The sequence below is a fragment of the Podarcis pityusensis genome (genome assembly GCF_964106645.2).
Source record: "Podarcis pityusensis genome assembly, chromosome: Z".
Lineage (NCBI taxonomy): Eukaryota > Metazoa > Chordata > Lepidosauria > Squamata > Lacertidae > Podarcis > Podarcis pityusensis.
In genome coordinates this window covers 49257079-49272221 of record NC_138044.1, presented here as the reverse complement: position 1 = coordinate 49272221, position 15143 = coordinate 49257079, and the positions used below count along the sequence as shown (strand labels likewise).

General features: G+C 44.3%; 1 protein-coding gene across 6 annotated transcripts in view; it reads left to right on the top strand.

The window, feature by feature from the left end:
• Positions 1-8: 8 nt before the first annotated feature.
• The window catches only part of MBNL3 (muscleblind like splicing regulator 3), a 127715-nt gene continuing 112580 nt past the window's right edge, over positions 9-15143 (top strand). The window contains exon 1 of one of the 6 annotated variants that reach the window (XM_080990411.1): positions 9-220. The gene's annotated coding sequence lies outside the window, so the exon portion shown is untranslated. The remainder of the gene's footprint in view (positions 221-15143) is intronic. The other 5 variants (XR_013981543.1, XM_080990413.1, XM_080990414.1 and 2 more) reach the window with 5 other exon arrangements.

The following is a 15143-nucleotide window of genomic DNA, read 5'->3' as shown; positions in this document are numbered from 1 at the left end:
TTTCCTCCCTCCCTCTCTCCCTCCTTTTTTAAAATGGCGGTATGCATGAGACACCCATGCTAGGCGAGAGCCCGAAGCCAAGGAAGCCGCCCCAAACTTCTCGCCGCCGCCGCGCGCCGCGTATTTTGCGCTCCGGCCCGCCGCCGATGCCTCTATGGGCCGCTGCCGCGGAGAGCTGACCCCCTTCCTCGCAGCAGCGGAGGAGAAGCAGCAGCATAAGGTAAGCGGCGAAGCAAAAACCTCTCCCCGCCCCCGGTCTTCTTGCGCCTCCTGGAATGTGCGAAGCAGCGCTGGCCGCGAGAGTGGCTCGCCTTTTTATTTTCGAAACATTGTTTTCGCCCCCGAAATGTCCGTTGCGAAGGAGCCCCTGGGGCTTGCGCTTTCGCTCGGCTTCCAGACGGTCATTTGATCTCGTCCTCTCTGAATCGAATCCAGAGCCTTCCACGTCGCCCTGAGGTTCTCTGGAGTCCACAGAATCTCAGCAGGCAAGGCGATATATACAGTGTGTTGAACATAATAATAACCTCTCCAAACTGTGCGCGTCTCCTTTAACTAAAGTAGCAGTTGTTAAGAGCTGGAAATTTTATTTCTGCTTGTTTTTTTGTGAGGGGTTTTGTTTTTAAGCATCAGAACAAGAAAGTTTTACAAATAACATTTCTGAAAAATTACTTACTGTTATTATTTATTTCGTTTGGAATTTGCTCACCACTGTAAAGTTCCACGTTTGGTAGGTTGGGAAAGGGCATTTGCAAACTAGCATTAATAGTTATATTATGTATCTTTTTTATAACAAACAAACGGTTGGTTGGATTGACGTTCACATTGTTCTGAACTCTTTACAAGATTAAATTGCGGGTAGCTGTGGTCTTTGAAAAACAATTGGCAACATTCTTGATGGGGGGTAATAACTGCAGTTTGTAATTGTCAATGTTTGGGGCGTAAGTGAAACTCACAAGGCGCTTTCCACGATTTCCTCACTGCTAAAAAGGAAAAAAAGTTCCGCTCCCCCTCCCCCAACAGAGTACCAGCCAGCCCCAAACTCCTTTGCTGCATAGATTAGCAACCTTAAACCCTGCTTTTTGGACGAAGAACTTTTTGGCACATTAAGATGCAGAAAGAAAGAAACAACCCCCATACGTTGTAAATGCCCTTTTTATTCTCTGTGTTTTATCGGATCTGCGGCCGTATTAAAAAGGACTAGCTGACTGATCGAAAAGAATCCCCAGATCCATATGTTTACTTTGATTTTGTCGGAAGTTATCGTGGCGCAGCAAACAAAATAAGAGCCTAAATATATGGAGGCCCGGGACTGATGATGAAGTCGAACCAGCATCTTTTTCTGGGGAGGGTTTTATATCGATAAATAAGCTGGAGCGCGTTGCGCGATTTTTGGTAGCGTCGTCCCCTAACCCTCAACCTCTCGAGTTCTGGGTGGTGGATAATTTGTTTCTTTTTTAAGCACCTTTAGCGGACTAAGAAGAAGGGGGGGGGGATAAGCAGGCGAAAGCAGCAGTCAGCCACCAACCAACATCCCAAACACATGCGCAATTGCCGGCTCTTGCCACCGCCGCACTGTAGTCTGCCTGGAAACAAAGGGGCTGGAGCGCGCTGGAAGTTGGCGTTGTGGCTCCTTCGCCTCTCTCCCCGCCCTCCGCGTTCCCACGTGCGAGGAGTTCACGGGATCGGCCAGGCGGCCGCTTCGCAGCGCTGCCCCCCACCCCGCACCCCGTGGCAAGAGAAGAGGCGGCGCGCCGTGGTGGGATTGTGCGTGCGTGCGCCCTGCGCCGCAGTCCTCGGAGGGACCTGTCGCCTCCTTCCCTCCCTCGCTCCTTCCTACGATGACAGCTCCCGCCAGGCCGTCGGGGTGGGGGGGGGGAGAGCTTGGGCACCTACTCCTGGCTGCTGACTCACGACTGGACGGGAGGAGGTGGGGCGGCGCGGCGCCTGTCACTGGCACCAGAGCGGGGTGGGAGGAAGAAGCAAAGGGACGGATCTGGCCTGGGGGAGGGCCAAAGGAGCAGTCTCACTCCCCCACCTTCATGAAGCATAATTCCCAGGTTCATGGTCGTGGGAAGTAATAAAGAGATTGATGGATTGATTTCCTAGGTTCCTCACTTTCTCATATATATTTCACAGTATTTGTAGATCCTTAGATATAGGAGGCTGAAATATACAGGCAACATTCCTCTGATTTTGTTAAATGAGGAACTAGTTTGTTCTCCTTTCAGGGTTTCAGTTTCAGGAGGGCTGCCCCCCTCCCTTCTGTTTGACTTCATTTTAGGTCATAATCTCTTGCAAGCCAGCTGGGTTTGGATCACAGACAGAACTGTCCTGAGGGTTAAAGCAGTCAGTAAACCCTGCTTAATTTCTATAAGGAAATAAGTTAGTCTGCCTGGGAAGGGTGCCTTTGGTGCTGGGGATCCATCCGTTGATTGACAGGTTGAAAGTCCTGAGTGGTGACAGAAATGCTCTCTGCACTTGCTCAGAGGCATTCTGGTATAGGGCGATGCCTTCTGTTACAGGGCTGAGCCCTTGAATCGAAAGCAGCCTGTTTGTTTGATTCATTCATTCATTCATTCATTCATGTGTGCCTCACCCAACAGAACTCTGGATTTCAAAGGCAGCATCATTAAATTGTGCCCTCAAGCTGCATGAGGTCACTACCTTTCTAAAGCTAAGCAGGTCTGGGTCTTGATGGATGACCGTAGGGAACCACACGCAAGCATCCTTGGCTTCCGTGATAGACAAAAGGTGGGATATTAACGTAAAGGGGGGTGGATTAAAATAAATACAGCCTACTTGGTCATTAGGATATCCACACACCTATTGGAGCAGATATTTGGGGACGAGGGAAGATCAGTAAGCAGTGGGACCAGAAGGCAAGTGAAATGGAAAAGGTAGCAGTTACTCTATCACACAGCTGGGAACAGCACTACAGCTGTCCCAGAGGAAAAGGGAGTGTTTTACTTCCAAGTAGTGGTCAGCAGTAGAGAATTAGCAGAATGAATTCTGCACAGTTTGAAGCTGAAACTCCCTTTCAGGATTTTGGGAGTGAGAGTTTAACGTAGTTTTAGGAGTTGAGAACATAAAATGTGCCTTTGTAAAAGAGACTCCCCACTTTATTCCATCTCTTAATTTGTTTTATGCAGTTACAGATGGGTAGCCGTGTTGGTCTGCCATAGTCGAAATAGAAAAATTCCTTCCTGTAGCACCTTAAAGACCAACTAAGTTAGTTCTTGGTATAAGCTTTCGTGTGCAAGCACACTTCTGCACACGAAAGCTTATACCAAGAACTAACTTAGTTGGTCTTTAAGGTGCTACAGGAAGGAATTTGTTTTATGCAGTTAGAGCTGTGTCGTCTGAAATCTCTGTATGAGCTTTTCTAAACCGTTCCTAACAGAGCAAGCAGACTGTCCTTAGGTAAGAAGTATGGGCAAGACTGCGCTGCCCAACAATTCCCAGCACATGGAAGGAACAGAACGTAAACTGATAAGATATGAGAACAAAATGCTAGGATAACACTAAAAAGCATAACAATAGCACTAAACCCAAGTCAAGAAGAAAACAGAAATAGATGAGCCTTCTTGTGTTTTGGCTCATTTTCCCCTTTTTTTCTTTTCTCTTTCTTTTTTTCTTTCCCCCTTTTTTTTCATTCTTCCTTCTCCTTCTTTCCTTTTTTTTCTTTTTCTTTCCCATAATGGCTTATGTTCTATGCTATGTACTTTGATTTTATTGTAGTTTTTTTTAGCTTTGTCTATTATTTTTATTATTATTAAGGATTTTTCTTTTGTAATTTTGGTTGTTTATATTTATCTGTATTTGTTTAAAGCAAAATAAGAAAAAAATAATATCAACAGAGATAACTGAAAGCAGACAATGGCAGACCACTAATACCCAGAGCAATTAGTCAGAAGACAACTAAGAAAGACACAGCAATGGGAAGGATGGGATGGGCTGGGTCAGAAGAGCCAAAGGATCTCTGGGTGCTTTAAGAACGATGACAGAGTGTCGTAACTGCGAGGGGAATGATTGCTGTAATTGCTGAAACTGATGGAGGTATTTTGTACTCATGTGTATGAGAGGTGATGTTGAGAGCAGTGCTAAGATTGCAGTCTGCCTCTGATTTTTCAGAAGACTGGCTCCCATGTACGTCTGTAGAGGCCTAACCATTTTTATTCTACTTAAAACCTGTGCCCATTTGGTGTTCCTTTGGGGAACCCCAACTACGATGAACCCTTGATAAATTTCCCCAGCACCTGCTGGATCAGGCCCACCCAGTCCAGCATCCTGTTCTCACAGAAGCCAACAAGATCCCCATTGTGGGAAATCAGTAAGCAGGATTAAAGCAGAAAAGAGCAAAAGAACTCTTCCCCATGGTTTCCTGCAACGGGTGTTCAGAAGCATTTCTGCCTCCAGTTGAGGAGACAGAGCTTAACCATCATGGCTGGTGGCCATCCTGGCTGGTGGCCACAGATGGTCCTCTCCTTGGCATGTCTGGTCCATCCAGGTTGGCTCCTGTAGGAGTGAGTTTAGTATTCTTTGCTACAGTCGGAATGCCTGCTTCCTTGCAGAATGATGAAATATTTTGAAATAATGGGCAGAATGTGTGGTGCGTGTCTGCTCTTTGCTAAGGGTAGCGGGAAAGCATTTTTGCGTTTTACTCTGTTTTGGGATGCAGTATTCCCCTCTCCCAACATCTCTGAATTTCATATATATATATATATATATATATATATATATATATAATTAGGTTTTTTAACATATCATTTTCAACAGTAGTTAAACATACTTTTACATCTTATTCAAATTTTTGACTTCCATCAATCCTGTCTGAAAATATAAGCTAAGAAATTCAGACAGGATTAAACATCTCTGAACTTCTTAGCTTATATTTTCCCACTGATCTGAGTCACAAGGCCACTTTAGAAATCAGCGTAGTAAATCTCAAACACACACGCACGCACGCACGCACGCACGCACACACACTTTAAACATTTAAAAATAATAAGACACATGTTCAACTGAAACAAAACAGCCATAATGGCAGGAAGGAAGATGTGCAGGACGGCTCCACTAAAATCATCTGCAATGCCAAAGTAACAGTGAAAACCTGTTTAAAAAGAAAAACCTCCCCCCCCCACTCCCACCACCAAAAAAAATTGCCTTGAGCTAGCCAGGCTCTCCTTGGAAGTCCCCCTTCCCCAGTGTTTATTAACTATTATTTGTTAAATATATTTAAAATATATTTAAATTTATTAAATTTAGTACATGGACACCAGGCAAAGCAGAGTCAAGCACAAGCCTCCTGGTCAGTTATCTTCACTGGGGTATGTTTATTCTAGTTTGTTTGTATAGCTACAAATCTAGAAATGGTTACTATAATTTCAGCAGAAAAACAATCTTATGTCCCTTTGGGGAATGCATAAGTAGCTACCGGTACTTTGTGTTTTGTTCCTGAATCACCTTCCCTTATCAACAGGACTTTCTTGCCTCTGGGGTTAGGGAAACCTATCATTTCTGTATCTGGCTCAAGGGGGAATATTAACCACCATGGATCATGTTCACATGACCAGCTGGAGGAGTGTCCGACTCCCTCCTTCCCATCACCCCTGCTCTTTCTTGGTGAATCAGTTGTGCTGATGAATCAGGGGCTTCCCACCAGATGGCAAAAATCACCAGTGGGGAGGCATATTATCCAAAAGTTTAAAAGCTAACAAGAGGCAGGTGATCTGTGGCTCGCCAGGTGTTGCTGGCATCCAGCTCTCCTCATCTCTGACCCTTGGCCCTCTTGGTTGGAGCTGACAGGATTTGTGGGTTAAACCACAGAACCTAGGACTTGCCAATCAGAAGGTCAGCAGTTCGAATCCCTGCAACGGGGTGAGCTCCCGTTCTTTGTCCCTGCTCCTGCCAACCTAGCAGTTCGAAAACACATCAAAGTGCAAGTAGATAAATAGGTACCGCTCCGGCGGGAAGGTAAACGGCATTTCCATGCGCTGCTCTGGTTCGCCAGAAGCGGCTCAGTCATGCTGGCCACATGAACTGGAAGCTGTACGCCGGCTCCCTCGACCAATAAAGCGAGATGAGCGCCGCAACCCCAGAGTTGGCCACGACTGGACCTAATGGTCAGGGGTTCCTTTACCTTTAGCGCCCAGAGCTCCACAGATTCCTCATCCTCGTCTCAAGGGAAACACTGGTAATGGGACAGTGTCAGCTGCTGTGGAATAAGAGAGCAACATACAACGTCCTGAAAGAGGCAACAGTGAGAGTATGGTATGTCTTTGAATATCAACCTAATGAAGACAATTAGGGGGATGTAAACCGCAGCTTTCTTCTCCAGACAGTAGCAGGGCGTTGGGGGGAAGCTACAGTACTTTGGCATCCTGTGAAATGCATGCAGGCCTCCCTGAGTTTGGCAATGATTCAGCTTAGGGACACTGCAATGGGGCAAAAAGCTTTGCCCATTGGGAGCAGGGGCAGCCAGTGCTGCTCTTACTGACTTCACTTTGTGACCTCACCTCACTGGTCAAACTGGTTAGTTTGCATGACATTGTGGGGTGGGGGGTTCTTTGAAAATAGACTAAGCAGAAGATGGGTAGCCACCACATGAACTTAACCACCTGAGCATTATATGGAAGTTGTGGGAAGTTTCTGTTCTGATAAATACAGTATTATTATTATTACCATTATTTTATTTTATTTTCTGTACTGCCCTCCATTTGGGGCGGTTTGCAATATGAAAACACAAAAATACTTAACCATAATAACAAATAGAAACTATCCTCCACAGTATTATTATTTACAATACTATACCATAGTTACCACTCAGATGGCTCTCAAAATTGCACCGGTTTTTGTTTTCTGCTGACCAGCACCGCTGAGATCAGTAGCTGAGTGGCTTCTTCCCGAGGGCAGAATTTGTCTGGCGAAGTGGCTGGTTTGGGTTGAGGCATTCAAAGCTCAGCTTCTCTTCTCCTTCAGCTGCCCTTACTCTGCAGTTTCAGAACTCCCGGGTGCCTGTGGGTGCCTTACATCCAGACAGGCACGGTGTGCATCAGGGTCAGTATTTGGAGCAGCGTCCAAGTGTGTCTCAGGGTAGTCATTGCAGCTAAGTCTTCCTGGCCAAAAGGCAAAGTGGAAAGATGCTGTATCCATCATTTGTGTACAGTCTTGCCCTGTCCAAATTCCCTTGCTCATGAGGAGGGCTCTGCTGGACTGGGCCACGGATCTGTCTTGCCCAAAAGCATTCTGACCCTGGCCGCTGGCCATCCTGATTCTCCTGAGATGTTCACAAGCTGAGGGTGAAGATAATTTTACAAGGCTGAAGCCTGATTTTTATTTTTTTTTTAGAAGATCTATTTAATACATTAATTAAAGTGTAAAATCTGTGTGGGGAATATATATGGCATTAGAAGGAGCATGCTTGCTTTATTTCTAGATAATAAACATTCTCCTCATAGTCGCCATTGTCTTCGAAGAGGCATTCACTTCAAAAACAAATCTTTGAATGTAGAAAGGTAGCATATCAGGTGAAAGGATTTGCACAGGATCCTTCTCCTTGCTCTCTGGTTTTCTATGAGTGGAGACTTCGTTTTTTATATTTGCTCCTCACATTGAAAGCAGACTTCTAGAAATGTGTATTAAACCATCAGTCTTCAACTGGTGGATCAGGACTCACGGCAGGGTTGCATCCTGATTCAAGTTGGGCCACAACAGTAGGAATCTTTGGTTTTAAAAAATTGGGTCAAAGGTGGGTCCTGAAGAATGAGGAATACAATGGTACCTCGGGTTAAGTACTTAATTCGTTCCAGAGGTCCGTTCTTAACCTGAAGCTGTTCTTAACCTGAAGCACCACTTTAGCTAATGGGGCCTCCTGCTGCCGCTGCACCACTGCTGCGTGATTTTTCTGTTCTCATCCTGAAGCAAAGTTCTTAACCCGAGGTAATATTTCTGGGTTAGCGGAGTCTGTAACCAGAAGTATTTGTAACCCAAGGTGTTTGTAACCTGAGGTACCACTGTACTGGGTAAAACCATGTGCAGTTCCTGGTATCACTTATGGGTGAACATTGAGTTCATGTTTCTCAGCTGGTTGTCTTTTGGAACTCCGGGTCCTTTCACAATGACAGCCCAGCTTGTCTTCCTAAGAGAAGTGGGATCTGGCACTCGGTGTTATGCCTCCTGGCAGGGAGCATCCCCACAAAACTCCTGATTTGGTTGATGTTCAAGAAACTTAAATGGGGAGGGGCCATAGCTCAGCCACAGAGCACCTGCTTGGCATGCAGAAGGTCCCAGGTTCATTCCTCTGCAGCATCTCCTGGGACATATACCTTCCTGAAACTCTGGGCAGTCGTCAGTGTGGACAGTGCTGAGCTACATGGACCAAAGGTCTGACTCGGTAGAGGTCAGCTCACTAAGTCCCACGCCATGAAGGTGTTGTCTCCAGTGGCACAGCCGTCAGCACACAGGAAAGCTCTCCTCTTTCATTCCCCCCTTTTATTTTTTGCCGTTTAGTTCCGACTCCTGGTTGCGTTAAATGTCCTTTTGCCACCAGGCAAAGACTTGTTTTATTCTGCCAGGCCTTTTCACGTCATTGCAACACATTTTAGAAACCATTAAGATGATTGGCATTATTTTTAATATACTTGTTAGTCTCTGCTTTTATAATAGATGCCTGCTCTTAAGCCCCAGTAGGTTTGTTTCTGCTCATCCTACATTTAACTGTGGCTGGTGTTAGATTTTACACACCATTTTACGGTGTATGGAGGTCAGTGCTGGATTTGATTGTATTACCAGTATTTTGTTTTTTAATCTTTGTTTGGCTTGCATTGCCCAGATAAGGCAAGTTATGTGGTAACTTGAGATATCTAAGTAATCCTCTGTTTTTGTTGTGCGGCCACGGGGGTGCATTGCTGGGTTAGAAGCACCATTGAGGGCTTATTGCTTAATGTGGGAGTAGGAAGAATGTTGGCAGCTTCTGTGTGACCTTCGGAGAGGCACCTGTTCCCAGCCTGCCCTGTCTCCCAGCGCTGGAGGGCAGAAAAAGTGTGGCAGCCACGGCCAGTTCATTAAATTGATAAGGAAAATAAATGAGCAAGATTTCCCAGCCAGGTTTTTAGGGTAAAGTCTTATTGGGCATTTCCTGTCTTCTCTCTGGTGCAAGCAAGGGGGAAATCACCCATTCCTGATGTCTTAAGCAGTTTGCTCCTCCTTGCTTTGAAACAAAAAATAGATTGTTTGGCTATACATATTCACAATATATTGATTATTTTTTTCAGGGCAAGGATGCGCAACATGTTTGACACATCAGGAATTCTGCCTCAACTTACTCTCATCATGCTTTTAAAAATTAGCCAATTTTTTAAAGAAAACATGGTTTGGCAGAAACGCCAAGGTCTCGTTTCCCAGCGAGTCAGCCAAACAAGGTACAACAAGTGGCAGGTTTGGGTCAGTGGTCAGCGCAAACTCTACTGTGGCTGCCCTGTGATGTGCCAGTACAGTTCGGCGACACGTCACTCATGTTGAGAAGCAATGTGTTCTGCAGTAACACCTGAAGTGTTTCCTTGCAATAAAGCATCCTTTGCTGCTTTTGGTGAGTCTCTTGGAGAAGCATGGTTTTGGGGCTTAGCAGGGTCCCCCCCGTTAACCACACATACTTGACTCCTGCAGGGTTTGGCTACCGTATTCCAGAGCCCTTTCGGTGTCTAAAATGAGGCCGAGTGTCAGTATGTGTAATCCAATCTGTTGTCCAATGTCTTGCAGAAGGGCCCGAGCTGTGTCAATAAGATCTCTGTTCAGCTCTGAAAACAGCCTCATGATCGAGGGCCGGCTGGCGGCCTTTCTAAGGCAAGGCCTTCTCTTTCACTCACTTCTCTTTTTTTTAAAGGAGAAAGAGTTGGGAGTTTTGGCGCCTAACCAGCCCGCCTTTTGCCGACTGCTGTTTACTGTTCTGTTCTTGGCGCGGCAAAACGAGAAACCCACCGCCAACTCTTCCCCAGGGGGCATTTGGAGACAAGTCAGAGCCTTGGAGGGTGGGGTGGGGCAGCGATGGCAACACGAGCCCCAAAGGAGGGTGTCTTAAATGGAGATGCAAATCTCTGAACGTCAGCAGTTCTTTGACAGAGCTAGGAGGTGGCAAAGTTCAGGCAGATGAGATGCGAGTCCAACATCTTGCCTCCACTTTCTGACCCGCATATTCAGGCTGACCTGAAGCAGAAAAGCGAAGCATTAGAGAAAACCACTTTATATAAAATATGCAATACATTGGAGAGCAGATTTTCTGGAAACTGAGGAGGAGCCTGCATCTGTGTGAACAGTGATTGGGCAAAATGGCAGCTCTGAAACCCTTGTGCAGAATACTGCACATACGTGGCAAGCATGTGCTGCGGGCTTCAGCTTCGGAAAGTGTTGTAGATTTCTGGGAGTGGTCATTCGTCCTGAGTGGTCATTCGCTCCCTGGAGTTGCTCTGTTCCTCTCCAGAGCATATTTGTTCAAAGTCTGTCCCTGTTCTCATGACAAGCTAGAGTCACATTCCTCTGGAATTTGCTGCTAAGCAGAATGGGGGCTATATATATATATATATATATATATATATATACACACACACATACACACACACACACACACACACAGTGGTACCTCTAGATGTGAACAGGATCCGTTCCGGAGCCCCGTTCACATATAGAAGCAAATGTAACTAGCGACGGCACATATGCGCATGTGCGTGACGTCATTTTGAGCGTCTGCACATGCGCAAGCGGTGAATTCCGGAAGTAACGCACTCCGTTACTTCCGGGTTGCCGCGGAGCGCAACTCGAACGCACTCCTCCAGAAGCACATTCAACCCGAGGTATGACTGTATATACACACACACGTACGTGTGTGTGTGTGTGTGTGTGTGTGTGTGTGTATATATATATATATATATATATATATATAAAAAAGCTCTTGAACAAAGGCAAGCGAGAAGAGGAAACACTGTTTTCACTGCTCTCAGCCTTAACACGAGAGGCCAGGGCTGGCTAATTCCTTTTCGCTTCCTGCTCCCAGTCTGTTTTAGGGCAGAAGTAGTTGTGTTTTTTCCATGCAACCAATCTGTGAATGTTGTTCTGTTCAGGCGACGCATAAATCTATCTCTCTCTCTCTCTCTCTCTCTCTCTCTCTCTCTCTCTCTCTCTCCAGGACAGCGTGTTCCTTTCATTTTATTACAGATAGCCTTTGACTTGCAGTTGGAAAAGGAAGCCCCCTCTATTTGTAGCAGGAATTTCTCTCTCCTCCTCCCCCCAACCCACTTTTTCTTTAACACACCCTTGTGTAGAACACAAAACAGAACAATTTGTATCCAGAAGCCTAATAGCGCCACGTGGCTAGGTGCAGTTCTGGCACAGATATCATGTATACTTTTAGGTTTTATTGGCAAGAAGTTTTGCAAGTGATCTTTGGAACGCTAACTTGGTAAAAACAATGTGTTGTGGCACGAGAGGGAGCTAAGTGAGTGGAAGAAAAACCTACAATGTGCATTACTCCTTTACAGTGTCCTCTTACTCTAGAGTAATTTATTTAGGTAATTTATACACTGCCTTTTGCACAAGCCACAGCAAACAAATAGATGAAAATATGTAAAATAGCAAAATCCTTTTAAAATACATAACAGAGCACTAAAACAGGATTACAAATAGCAACAGGCAGACAGATCTCCTCCATACTCTTGCAAAAAATTATGCATCTTAACTAGCTGCCTAAATCTACGGAGAGCTGGGGCCAGACACACACATTTGTGAAAGAAGATATATATATGAGGAGGCACCACTGAAAAGGCCCTTTCCTGGGCTTCCAAACAACACACCTCACACTGAGGAGGAACCAGCAGGAGAGCCTCGTTTGCTCCACTTAGAGCAGGAGGGACAGGTTTATAGGGAAGAAGTGGTTCCTGCAAATATTTTACTCTCAAGACTTTTAGGGTTTTAAAAGTAAGCCGCAAGGTGCTGAATGCACTTCCCTCTCTATGTGTAAGACAGCCACCTTAAGCAGAGTCAACATGCATAGAACAGCACTGTTAGAAGGTGTTCCAGAGCTCTCTTTAAAAACACACACCAGAAGGACTTGCTGGGACAGAGTGTCTGGTTATGCCTCTTGCTCACTTGGACAGAGGATTGAAAGCTGCGAAGAAACTAGTCTATTATACAAAGGAAACATCTGCATTTATTGCTCTGCCCACTTTGCCTCTGGCATGTGTCTTCCTCAGGGTGAAAACGATTCCCTGCCCCAGAGATGCTGCAGCCATCAGGACTGGTAGCTATGAATACCCTTCCTTCCATAAGCGACTATTTATGTGCAGAAATCCTATTTCCAAGTTATGAAATTGTACAGAAACATTTCACCTGTGAAGTGCTGCTCTTTACCTGAAGTGCAGGACTTGGCTCTTTTTCACCCATCGTGGCCATAATTTGAGGCTCAGCAAGTCAGGGAGTCAGGATGGTCAATGATTTTTGCCGCCCTAAATTTAATACCCAGCCTCTCCTAGGAGTGTGTTGTCCCCAGCGCTAAAGAAAGAAATGTGGAAAAAAGTAGGCTGTTCAGTGTTTCCAAAAACATAATTGCTGTGTGAGAGTTATGCAGGCCAGTTTAGCGATGGATAAGACTAAAACCTTATTTCAATTCTTGGTCCTCTGGACTCCAGTCAAATAGATCTTTTTTTTAAAAAAAATATTTATTAATTTTCACAAAATTATCAACAAAACAGACATATAAACAAAAACATAGATCATAACCTTATTAAAATTACACTTATTAACATTGTTAAGTGACTTCCTCGCTTCCCCTTGGTTGAATTTCCATGCACATTCTTTTAACGGTTTTCCAAATCAAAGTTCTTGTGAAATTTAACTTAAACATTAACATCCTTATATCTTTTAATTTTAAAATTAAACATATTAATTCATCACTTAACTTGTATAAAATCCTAAACCAATTAAATATCTGCAAGCTGTTTCCAATTAATTTAATTTTACATGTTTAACTAAAGAATCATAAAATTTTGTCCATTCTTCCTGATACTACTCCTCCTTCTGGTCACAGACCCTTCTCGTTAAGTCAGCTAGCTCCAAAAACTCCATCATCTTCATCTGCCATTCTTCCACCGTAGGTAATTCTTGGGTTTTCCACTTTTTCGCTAGTAAAATTCGAGCAGCCGTTCTGGCATACAAAAATAATTTAACACCTTTCTTGGGCATTTCCCAACCTGCTATTCCAAGAAGAAAGGCCTCTGGTTTCTTTATAAATGTATATTTTAACATTTTTTTTCAATTCATTATAAATCTTTTCCCAGAAGTCTTTCACCTTGGGGCAAGTCCACCACATGTGATAGAAAGTACCTTCCTTTTCTTTACATTTCCAACATAAATTATCACAGTTATGATATATCTTTGCTAATTTAACAGGCGTCAAATATCATTTTCATTATATTTTCCTTTAGCAGTGCACATGCAGTGAACTTGACCCCTTTTTTCCACAATCTTTCCCAATCCTCAAACATTATGTTCTGTCCTACATCCCTTGCCCAATCTATCATTACTGAGTTAACTTCTTCATCTTTTGTATGCCACTCCACCAATAATTTGTACATTTTAGACAAGTTTTTACCTTTAGTATCCAACAACTCCACCTCCAACTTAGATTTTTCAGACGCAAAACCATTTTTCTTATTCAATTTGTATAATTCATTAATCTGGTGATGGTGTAACCAATTTAATTTATCCTTAACTTGATCAAATGGTTTTAGTTTATATCCTTCATTATCTTCCAGTAACAAATTAGAATATCTCAACCATTTGAAAGCCATATTTAATTTTTTCTGGGCCTTTGCTTCCATTGGTGAAAGCCATCTGGGCATCTTTCTTTCTAAAAGGTCTTTATATTTTATCCATACATTATACAATGATTTTCTAATTACATGATTTTTGGAAGTTTTATGAGCCTTTACTTTGTCATACCATAAATATGCATGCCAACCAAACACGTTGTCGAACCCCTCCAAATCTAGTGCGTCTGTATCTTCTAATTGCATCCACTCTTTAATCCAGCAGAGCGCTGCTGCTTCAAAATAAATTTTTAAATCTGGCAGGCAGAATCCGCCTCTTTCTTTAGTATCTGTAAGCAGTTTGTATTTAATTCTGGGTCGTCGTCCCCCCCCCCCCCCCCGCCAGATAAATCTAGATAGAGCTTTCTGCCAATCTTTAAAACATTTTGCATTATCTATGATTGGGAGGGCTTGAAACAAAAAGAGCATCTTCGGCAGCACATTCATCTTAACCACTGATATCTGGCCCATTAATGACAATTTTAAACTTGACCATATCTCTGAATCTCTCTTAATTTCATTCCATAATTTCTCATAATTATACAAGTTCAGATTTTCCCCAGACAGGTTCACCCCCAAATATTTAATTTTTTTCACAAAATCTAGGCCCGTCTTTTCTTGTAATAATTTTATTTCACCATTTTCCAGATTTTTCTCTAATACTTTGGTTTTGCTCTTATTTAGTCTAAATCCTGTTACTTGTCCAAACGCTTGTATCAGCTCCAGTGCTTTAACTGCACTGGAGGTCTGGGTTTTGTAGTGTCAATACTACCTGCCCTCCTGGGCTCCGCGCAGCTCTGCGCAACCCTCAGGAGCCCGGCGGGAAGCCGCACCGGGCTCCCAAAGGTTGCGCAGAGCTGCCTGCATTCCGAAGCCTCGGGCGCGCAAGTGAGGCAGGCAGCTCTCCGCAAGCCTGGGGAGACCAGCGCGGCTCCCTAGGCTTGCAGATAGCAGGCTGTTCTGGGGGCTGGGGGCGGGGGAAGCTCAGGCTTCCCCCGCACCAGCCCCGTGCCTGGGGGGGGAAATATATTTTTTTTCTTTATTCCCCCCCCCAAAAAAACCACTAGGTGCGTCCTATAGGGCGGTGCATCCTATGGGGCGAAAAATACGGTACTTCTACCAGGGGTTGAATAAGCCAGTCTTTCAGAGTCTTGTAATATTTTGCTGATAGACCATCGGGTCCTGATGCCTTGCCAAGTTGCATTGAATTGATCACCTGTTCCACTTCCTGTCTTGTTATTAATCCTTTTAGTAGGATCTTTTTATCTTCCGGAATCTGCTGCAAACCAT